Below are 10,259 nucleotides of genomic sequence, written 5' to 3'. Positions count from 1 at the left end.
ACGTTCTGTGACACCGGGCTGCAGTCACCAAACCAGCACTTTGGAAAATTCTTATATTTTCTCTTCCCCATGACTGAAGACCGGTCTTGATCCACTTCATTTTGGATGAAAAAAAAAAAAAATCCTTTTCAAATTGGCGGAACGGTGATTCCCCTCATTAGCCCCGATCAAAATGTTTTATTTTTTGTTGTTGTTTTCTCCAACCACTCATTCATGTGTTACAGAAGTTCTTGTAATAGAAGTATCTGCTAAGATCCCAAATAAAACCCAGAAAGTCTGTAGAGACTTCTGAATATCTGAGAGCTTAAACAGAACCCTAGACCACCTGCCACGATGAGGAATTGGGCAGGGGGGCTTCCCAGGCCCACCCCGTAAAGACTCTCTGTCCTGTGAGACTCTCAGGTGTGGGCATTCAGACTCAGAGAGGTCACCTGCAACTCGCCTGCCCCCGATCCACCTCGAGAGCAGTTTTCAGCAGTGGCCACGAGGAAGTCGCTGGAGGTCAGGGCACACAGAAGCCATCAGCCCGAAAGGAGGTCCTCGCTCATGCTGCCCCTCGGGATGGCGAGGCCCGGCCCTCAGCGGTCCTCTCCCAAGGCAGGAGGGGGCGAGAGGGGCAGGACAGTTTGCAAATCTGGCCACTGTTCTCTCTGTCCTTTGAAGCTGGCACAGGGATTTTTAAGGCTCCTTGGGGACTGAAATGCATGTTTTCATGGATTTTCAAGGCTGTGGTTCAGGTTTTCCCTGCCTGGGGTAAAGCCTGCTCAGCTCCCAGGGTACACCGTGCCCAGCCCCTCATTATGTGAGCAGCGGGGCCCCGGAGCCCTCCAGGTGCTGGGTGAGCACCCGCAGCACAGAAGTGACTTGTTCCTAATGTGGAAAGTGCAGGACTTCCTATGATGCAGCTGGCGTTTCCTGAAATAGAACAGGATTTGAGCAAATGGTTTTCACTAGGCGGGCAGGAAAAGCTGAGCGTGGCTAATGTTTCATTATGTGTGACTCAGACCCTCGCTCGCTGGCACGCTCGCGCTGGTCGGGGCTGACTTCTCTCCAGAGATCCGTTGCTGTCAGATCCCCTCTTTGCCAAGGCTCATTGTCTGCCCACCTATTTGATTTCCTGGGGAGGCCACACCTCTGCCCTTCCTCTTAGGTCATTTGTACTTAGTTCCAGTGTCTATTTTGAAATTGATTAGGTCTTGATCAACTGCCTAGGTCCCTTTCCAAAACATCTCCTGTTCAGCTCCGCCTCCGCCTGGGAGAGACGGTGATTTATGCTTCTCGCAGCCAGAGGCAGCTTCTTCCACAGCTGTTTTCAGACCAGGGCATAGGCGAGGTTACTACAGAATTAGTGGGGCAAATGTGTCTGGCGGGTGTTGATTCATCAAAGACCCCTTCGGACGTGCTGCATGGCCCGGACTCCATTCCCACACTCTCCACCTCTGTCTCAAACTGGCCCCCATTGGATCAACACTTAGTGAGTCCTGGCTACTGTTCTGGGACTATAGACATGAAAAAGAATAGTCCCTGATGCCCCAATTGCACGCCAGCGTGGACAGGACTTCACAGAGTTAGTGTCAAAGAACTCTGGGCCTGCAGAGGGCCAGCATGGCCCGGCCCAGCCCGCCTCCCCAGCTCGGCCCACAGCTCTCCTGCCCTCCTCCACCTCCTGCCCTTCGTGCTGCTCCTGGTTGCCTTTCCTTCCTGCCTGCCTGGAATGATCTTCCGCATCTCGTCACCTGGCAAGCTCCTTAGTATCAGTCCGCCTCAGCTTATACACCCTCCTCAAAGCTCTCTTCCCCAGTCATCTTATCATTTCCTGCAGCTGCCCCGAAGACACCCCAGCCGTCTCTGTCACCCCACCGCTTTCCCCAGCGTGCATTTTTCACCATCTGACATTACCTTGTTTATTTATTTGTATAGTGCATATTGTCTGTTCCCCCCAGATGAAATGCAATCTCCACCAGGGCAGGGACTTTGACCCTTGTGTTCGTCACTGTATTCTCAATGCCTAGAACAGACTTGGCACAGATTGCATGTGCCAACTGTAAACGCCTGACGGTTGAACGAATGCATTAGGAAAGGCTTCAGAAGGCTGTGACTTCAGGGGTTGCCAGGTGACCGGGCGTGCAGGTGAGCATTTCCCAAACAAAGACATGAAGCGTTAGGGGAATGACGGGAGTGAGCAGGCAGGGGCGGGGCTTGGTAGAGGCATTTGAATGGAGGCTGAAAAAGTAGGCAGGGACCCTGTGGTCATAATCGTTGAATGGCAACCTTAGTAGTTTGCTTTTTTTTTTTCCTCCTCAAGTACAGTGACAAGGTCATTCATCAACTAAGCCTGAAGGAGGCATGACCTGCTCTTGGAGATGCCTCATTATTTCATGGAAATGACCACAGGGAACTTGCTGGAGGCCGAGGGGATGAGGGCATCTCCGGGAGAAGTTCTGCCTGGAGTAGGGCAGGATGATGAGATCTCTGCAATTGAACTGTGATAGGTTAGAGGTCATGGCTGTCGTCAAAACAGATGGGCAGTGAGCCTGTGGTGTAGAGGGGGAGAAAGAACCAGAGAGCATGTTCTCCCCAGCACAGCTGGAGAAGGGGAGCTTCTCAGGGTGACCAGCTCCAAACACACAGATGTCCTCAGAGAGGAGAAGTGAATTTGTCACTGTCCTTGGGAACTCCACCAGCAGATTCTATTCATATTTGATTCTTCTCTTTTTTTCCCCAGACAGAGTGGGAGGAGGAGAGAGAAAGAGAGAGAGAAACATCGATGTGAGAGAGACACATTGACTGGTTGCCACCCACACGACCCCAACCGGGGCTGGGGACAAACTGTAACTGAGGCACGTGCCCTTAGTGGGAACCGAACCCAGGACTCTTTGGTCCGCAGGCCAACACTCTAACTGCTGAGCCAAACAGGCCAGGACTCATATTCGATTCTTGCTAAATATTTAATTCCTAACTTCATCTTCCAGCTGAGCCAACCTCTGGTTTCTACCAATATGATAGGGAGGACCCCCACTTTGGAGTCAGAAAAGCTGAACTGAAGTTCCAAAGAGAATTTTTTAAAGCTGCAAAACCCTTGCTGTGTGCCGTGCATCATGCTACGCACACGACATGCTTTGTTTCACTTCCTCCTCAAGAAATTCTCTAACATGGGCAGTAATATCATCAGCCTCATTTTGAGAAAAACAAGCTGCGATACCACAGCTCGATTTTAAGCTCTATAAATTGTGTTTCCTAATCCACAGAATGTAAATAAACATCTCACATCAGAGTGATCGTGAAGATCGAGTGGGTAACGTGGCGAGTGCCGTGCAGTCCTCTGTACTTCGGGGACAACAGCACCAGCGTCACCCTCAAGCTTGTTGGAAACGCACCACTGAGGGCCCCACTCCAAACTCACTGCATCAGAAGCTGCATTTTAACAAGACTCCTGGAGATTGGCCACACCTCGAGTTTTGAGAAGCGGTAATGTAAGAGTTTACTAGCCCCACACGGTTGATTGTTGAGCTGGCCTTGGACTCATTCCTGACTTCTCCATGTGGTCGCGAAGAGTCTGTTACCAGCCTTGATTCCTTCCAGACCAGTCTCCTCCAGCTTTCAAGGGACTTCAGATCAACTAGGGTACAGATGCCGATTCTGTCGGTCTGTGCAGGGTTCCGACTCTGCATTTCCAACTTGCTTCCAGCAATGCAGCAGGGGCTCACAGAGCTCACGCTTGGGAGAGGAACCTGACAGATCAGATATCTGAATCAGCAAAGAGGAAATGCAGGCCTTGCACGTGGAATGACTATTCAGGGGAGGCACCTCACTCCACAAACACATCTGGAGGGCAGGCAGCATCTCTGGTCCTCCCGTGTTCTCAGCACCTAGTTCTTTGTATGTCACCAGAGAGCATGAGTCATCACTGAATGAATGAATGAATGAATGAATGAATGAATGAATGAACAGGTCAATTCTCACATCTCCCCTGCTTGACACTCCCCAGTGGCTTTCTACATCTAGGAAGGTTCCCATGGCCCACAATGCCAGATCTGACCTGGGTCCTGCCACCTTCGTGACACCTTCTCCTCCCCACCCCCACCAACATACACACACACCCATTTCAACAACACTAGCCTTATTTTGTTTCTCAAACACACCAAGATTTTTCTTGCCTTGGGATCTTGGCACCTGCCCTCCCCGAGACCTGGGACGCCCTTCCTCCAGCTCTTCCCATAGCTGGCTGCTTCTCATCATTCATTCCTCAGTTCAAATTTCACCTCCTCAGCAAGCTGTCCCTGACTGACCTGTCTAGCCTAGTGTACACACACCCCACCCCAAAACTCTTTATCATGCTTTTTATTAGCCCTTATCAACCTGGAAATATTTTACTTATTTGTTTTTATTTCTGATTCTCCTATCCGAAAGCAGACCTTATGAAAGCAGAGACCTTGTCTACAACCCCTGGCCCATAGTAGGTGCTCAGTAAACAGCTGTGAAATGAATGGATGAATGTTCTAACACACCCCAAGGAACCCATAACTTGCTTCTGTCTTTGCAACAAGGGAGGGAGACAATGAGCGCTATGTGAAGCCGGAAGATGGAGCCGTCACTTCCTCCTGGATGAGGACATGGGGTGGTAATCAGGCTAGACTTCCTGAAGGAGGTAGTATTTAAACTTCACATTGAAGAGTGGAAAGGATTTTGACAGGGAATGAAAGGCAGAAATGGCCACCCCAGGCAGAAAGAACATCGTGGGCAGAGACTGACGGTGCAGGGGCTTCGAGAATACAGTCTAGAGCTGATGGGTGGAGACTCACAGCCCGGCCTGTCCCTGCCTGGCCCGGCACTCCAAGCAGAGACAACTTCCCTGTAGGTGTGACAGAGTCTGGCAGGGCTCCTGAGGTCACTGCCTTCCCTCAGGCAGGCCTTGGCCACACCCTTAGCCTAGACAACAGAGCAGCTCTCTGAAATGAGACAAGACCTTGCGAGGGAACAGCTGGGCCCGAGGGTTGACCCACCTCCCTCCGGTGGTCACCTCCGAGGCTTGCCTCGCTCCTGTCCTCTTGTCTGTAAAGGGCCAGATAGTTGTAATTATTCCATTAACCTCCTGTGATCATTTGTTTCAGGTCCAAATCCCTGTTTATCTCTAAGCTCCATACGAGAAGGAGCAGCTTTACTCTCAACTCGGCTCTGAGCCCAGAGCGAAGGGCAGGGAGACGGGCCAAAAAGCTCCTCAGCAAGACTTGTTCATTCATTCACCACGACTGGTCGAGTTCCTACACATGCCAGGCCTTCACTGCACACTCGGGACACTGGAGTGACACCGGCAGTGCAGCTGTGTACCCTCGCCCGGCTGGACTTCACCTTCTATTTGGGGGCAGCACACTCTGAAGACTGAATTCTGCCAGTCTCACGGTGTGACCTCAGCAAGCCACTTGATTCCCTGGGCTGCAGAGATAACAGAAGGGGACAGACTAGACCACACAGTTCCGAATTTCTCATTAAATTTGGAAGAGTTCTAGGATTCTTTAGTGCTTCCTGAATTCAGCCAACAATGATGTGTTTCCCTTAAGGAAGATGGTTGGAAGCCACGTCCCTCGTCCAGCCATGGCACGGGCCGGAGGGGAAGAAGCTGGGCACCTTGGGGCGGGAGCAGCTGAAGGTGATGGAGGGACAGGTGGGAGCTTGTGGTGATGGGTGCTGGCCACAGAAAGAGCCGCCTGACCAAACGTCCAGGGAGATGAGGTGGAGAAGCCCCCCCCCCCCCCGGGCTGTGGGGACATGGAACAGCATACCTGGTAGCTGGCGATGGCCAGAGAATTTTCTGGGCGATCTAAGACCAGATAACAGGGCCAGGGCCTCAGGGAGATAGGTGAGAGCTAAGCAAGGTCCCCATCTGGGAGAAAGCAGGACCTAAATACAAAAAGACGAGACACATCGGCACTGAAGTCTAAGGTGGGAATGTGGGTGGCTTCCAAAGGGGAAACCATGACCCAAGGCTAAGGTTGGAGTCCAAACAGCAGCAAGTTGACTCTCTGCTTTCATCAAGCTACCTGTTCAGAGCCTTTCGGTCTCCCCTAAGGCCGATCCAAAGTCACAGACACGAGGGGTGGGGATCGGAAAAACTGCTCCCTTGCCCTGGTCCTCGGAGTACCTAATCCACGTGAGGCCACTCGGCTAGATTCCAAATCCAAACAAGATTTTCTAAACCCACCGCAGACAATAAGCTGTTTATTGAGTTTGGTGGAAAGGGGCGGCTGATCTTCCCTGAACTGAGTCCTGGTTTGTGTCCTTGGGAATTAGACTGACATTTGGGTTTTGAGCACCCGCCCCTCCGGGAGCTGGAGTGGCTTTTTCTGTCTCCAGCTCAAGCCCCTCTGGAGCAGTTTTAATGGTGATATTAAAGTTCTGTCTACATAATACCAAAGCAACAGGTCAGCTCAGGCCAAAACTAATAAATAAAAAATCGCTACTATTAATAGTGAGTGTACTGTTTGCTCATAACAATCCAGGGGAAGCGGGGGAGGGGCGGGCCATTCAGTTCCCGCCTCAGCCCCTCTACCACGTCACCCTGTGTTATTCTTCAGTGACAGTTCATCCATGTTTAAATGTCTTTCCAACTAGAATATAAGCCCCATGAGACCGGGAATGTGTCCATCTTGTTCAGGACTTTCTCTCTGGGGCCTGAAACCTGATGAACACTCAGGAAATATCAGCTGTGTGAATGAGCGGGGCAGAGCGGTATGTTTTGAATGTCAAGGGTGTGTTGTGAGTGGAGAAAGGGGGCCAGTACAACTAATGAAATCACTGTCATCAGAGTGATTGTGGAAGTTACCCTGGAAACGGGATTTGGGAGAAATGAAGAAGGAAGATGCAGTTGTTAATGTTCCTATTTCTATAGTTTGAATTGAAAAACACAGAGATACCACCTTATTATTATCAAATGCACAAAGATATAACCTTTGGTGGTGGGCTGTGTCGGCAAGGACCTGGAGAAGGAGGCATTCTCAAATATGGTCAGAGTCTGCACTGAATTCAGTGACATCTGTGGAGCCAACAAATGCACATACCCTTAGGATTCTGCTATCTCATTTTTGTGGAATTTATCTTACGTATTTTTTTTAACATCCTCACCCGAGGGCATTTTTCCATTTTTTGTTCAGGTAGAGTGGGAGGGAGAGAGAGGAAGGGAGAGAGAGAGAAACATCGATGTGAAAGGGACACATCGAGTGGTCGCCACCCGCACAACCAACCAGGCCCGGGGACAAACTGCAACCGAGGTACGTGCCCTTAGCGGGAACCAAACCCGGGTCTCTCCGGACCACAGGCCGATGCTCTAACCGCTGAGCCAAACCGGCCAGGGCTATCTTACGTATTTAATCACAAGCACACGAAATGACGCTTATATAAGGTTATTTGTTGCAGTGTCGTTTGTAATAGTAAAATGTTGGAAGTCATCAAAATTGCTGCAAAGACAAATAAGGATGCTCATTATATACTCACATGGAAAGTTTTCCCTGGTAAGTACTCCAGTGGGGGGAAAAATGCAAAACAGAGTATGCTATAATCATTTTTAAATGGGGAGTGGGTATGTCACTGAGTTGTTTGCATATGCACAAAATATTCCTGGGAGAATAAACAAGAAACGAATAAAAAGCAGTGCTATGGATAGGGGAAATAGGGGCGAGGAGAGAGTAAGGCTTTTTATGTCAGTCCTTATTTAATTTTTTATTTGGAACCATAAGAGCACATTATCTGGTCACATAAATTGCTAAAAAAAAAAAAAAAAAAAAAAATTTTTTTTTTGATGAGCTATTTCAACGTGTGGGCTGTAGTATGAAAGATCATTCTAGAAGGCTGGAGCAGCCAAAGCCTCACACGTGAAAACAGAACTAAATGTCAGTGTGGGGCCGGCTGTGACCTTGACATTAACACTGATGGGAGCGTTGACTTTGGGGAAGGTGCTCCCTTCCCGCAGTGGCCCCATCAATAGGATAACGCGGGTGAACCTGGGGACTTTCTAAAGGTCCCTACTGCTCTGACATCAGAATCTAACCTATGACCAGGCTGTACTTAATTGAACGAAAAACTCCATACCCTATACACCATGCCCTATTAAGGCATTTTAAGTCCAGTATTTTGTTTTACTTTCTTCATTTGTTTCCTTTTTTAAAAAATTGTGACTTACTTTTTTAGTAAGAGTTCTTTTTAAGACGCGCCCACCTTGTTTCTGCTAAAGAAGGTCACCTGGGCCGTGACGATGACCATGACCTGGGACACAGTGGTGGAGGGGACAAGTCGGGTCCTGCGTGGAATATGACCCACAGAAGGCAGAGCAAGGAGCACAAGAAACAAACTCACTGGGGTGGGAAGAGCCTCTCAGATGCAAGCCAAACCTCTGGACTCAGTTTACCCGGCTCGATATCACCAAAAATCAAAGGTAGGTTCCCTCCCCCACTTACACATACCTGGGTGCTAACCTGTCCTGAGTAATCAGACTTGAGGTGAGGTCAGAAACACTGATGTGAACACTCCTCTTCCAGTCACAGTGTTCTGCCTTCCTCCTTGGGGAGTTGCCCGCCCCTCCCCGTCGTTCTCGGTCTGCGAGCTGCAGCCCTGGGTCCAGGTGTCCCGGGCCGGCCCAGCAGTGACATCCTACCCTTTCACTGCAGTCATCAGCCCAGCCCTCTGTGCAGAGCATTGGGAAAGAAGATGTCCCCTTCGCAATCACAATCACACCTGGGGGAGGAGGAATGTAAGATACGGGACTGCTGGTCACCTTGCTGAAACTGCACGAAGCTTCGGAACACAGGCACAGCTTGCTCTTGGAACTGGCTTGGTTTTTAAGTCACAAGAACCAACATTCTTTTTTTAGTGCTATCATTTGTGCCCATTTAGATTCCACCTTCTCTTTTCTGCAGCTCACAGGCCCTGCGCACACGCCAGCTCCCGTGGACGTGGTGAGGGCCCGAAGAACTTCTCCAGGAAGGATCCCGGGCCCTCCTCTGGGCTCCTGAGTCAGGAGGAAGGTGTGCCGGGAGAGACGAAGGAAGATGTGTAAGTTGCTGCATCCCTTTGACTAAACTGAAACCCCTGACTCAGTCTCTGCCTCACCTGGACTGGGCAGTGCTTCATATTCCTCCAAAGGCTTGGTCTTTCCGGTGGGGATATGGAAAGAATTGTCGGCTTGCGTCCCACAGACCTAAATATGCGCATTTGCTAAGAGGTTTAGTGGGGATTCCTGCCCTCAGACAACTGTGCTTGGTGCCCTAAGTAAACGTGTTCCTGCACCTGCCCTCAAATAACCTTTAGTCTGAAGGATGCCCCCTTCCTGTGCTGTCACTATCCTGTCCCGCTCGCTTCTCTGACCTCAGTCCGCAGTCCGTACACGGTCGAAAGGAGTGACGATGCTGAAAGCATAAGGGATTCTAGAGGCAGCATTTTAAAAGTTTACAAAACAGAGAAGAGGAAGTGAGTCCTAGGGGCTAAGCCATGAAAGGTTGCTCATGGATTATTTCTAAATTACTTTTCATGGTTCCCAGACTTGGGCAAGTTAATGAAAATCCTTCCTGATGGGAATATTATTAATTTTGACCCCATCTGACATCTTCAGAAAATAGTGCATAAGAATGGACTTTTGGCCCTGGCCAGTTTGGCTCAGCGGTTAGAGCGTCGGCCTGCGGTCCGGAGAGACCCGAGTTCGGTTCCCACTAAGGGCACGTACCTCGGTTGCAGTTTGTCCCCGGCCCTGGTCGGTCGTGTGGGTGGCAGCCACCCGATGTGTCCCTTTCACATTGATGTTTCTCTCTCTCTCTCTGTTCCTCTCTCTCCCTCCCACTCTACCTGAACAAAAAATAGAAAAATGTCCTCAGGTGAGGATTAAAAAAAAAAGAATGGAGTTTTGCCCTGGCCAGGTGGCTCAGTTGCTTGGAGTGTGTTCCTTACAACAAAAGGTTTCGGGTTCAATTCCCGGTCGGGGCACATACATAGGTTGCAGGTTTGATCCCAAGTTATGGGAGACAACCAATTGATGTTTTTCTCTCTCTCCCTTTCCCTCTCTCTAAAATCAATTAAAGAGAAAACACACATATGCTCAGGTGAGGATAAAGGGAGAAAAAAAGAATGAGGTGCTTTTCTGACAGGAAGCTAGTCACTAAACCATTTGAAAATCAAAAGACACAAGACACAAATATCTACCACTACTTTTTTGAGGCAGTCAGTTATGAGGGTATAATTTACATTTAGTAAAATAAGATTTAGTCTCTTAGCAAATT

At 49.6% G+C, this 10,259-nt stretch overlaps 1 long non-coding RNA gene across 1 annotated transcript; it reads left to right on the top strand.

The window, feature by feature from the left end:
• The first annotated feature begins 1,961 nt into the window (after positions 1-1,961).
• Positions 1,962-5,462, top strand: LOC118616511. The gene is made up of 3 exons (XR_004956558.1): positions 1,962-2,130; positions 3,249-3,468; positions 5,112-5,462. It is a non-coding gene; the product is annotated as an uncharacterized LOC118616511 (long non-coding RNA).
• The last annotated feature ends 4,797 nt before the right edge of the window (positions 5,463-10,259 follow it).

This window comes from Molossus molossus, unplaced genomic scaffold, assembly GCF_014108415.1.
Source record: "Molossus molossus isolate mMolMol1 unplaced genomic scaffold, mMolMol1.p scaffold_m16_p_4, whole genome shotgun sequence".
Lineage (NCBI taxonomy): Eukaryota > Metazoa > Chordata > Mammalia > Chiroptera > Molossidae > Molossus > Molossus molossus.
This window is presented reverse-complemented; position numbering and strand designations above follow the sequence as displayed.